At 28.7% G+C, this 327-nt stretch overlaps 1 protein-coding gene across 3 annotated transcripts in view; it reads right to left on the bottom strand.

Annotated features, from left to right (window-relative positions):
* Positions 1–214: 214 nt before the first annotated feature.
* Positions 215–327, bottom strand: part of LOC110022214 (calcineurin B-like protein 7) — a 51,638-nt gene continuing 51,525 nt past the window's right edge. The window contains exon 11 of one of the 3 annotated variants that reach the window (XM_020721068.1): positions 215–294. The gene's annotated coding sequence lies outside the window, so the exon portion shown is untranslated. The remainder of the gene's footprint in view (positions 295–327) is intronic. The other 2 variants (XM_020721061.1, XM_020721044.1) reach the window with 2 other exon arrangements.

Here is a 327-nt window from a genome sequence, read left to right as displayed (position 1 = left end):
TAGCAAATCCTCAATACAAAAGTTCTTTTTACATGTTTGGCTAATCATATATGTATATATTATAATTATTTAGAAATCTGAGCAAATTTTATGAGGTGAGCATTGAGATGTAATACTTGAGTCTCAAATCTAAACATCCATTGCATAAAGGTTCCAATAAAAAAAAAAGTTTGGAGCCCAAGGCCTAATAAAAGTTGTATTGAAAAGTAGAATGATGTGATATCTGTTGTTTACCTCTAAATATTAACATGACATATAACTCATAATAAGATAATGATTTTTTACACACTTCACCTTACGGGGGTAAATGCTTGACACTTATAACAT

Source organism: Phalaenopsis equestris, unplaced genomic scaffold, assembly GCF_001263595.1.
Source record: "Phalaenopsis equestris unplaced genomic scaffold, ASM126359v1 Scaffold000002, whole genome shotgun sequence".
Taxonomy (NCBI): Eukaryota; Viridiplantae; Streptophyta; class Magnoliopsida; order Asparagales; family Orchidaceae; genus Phalaenopsis; species Phalaenopsis equestris.
This window is presented reverse-complemented; position numbering and strand designations above follow the sequence as displayed.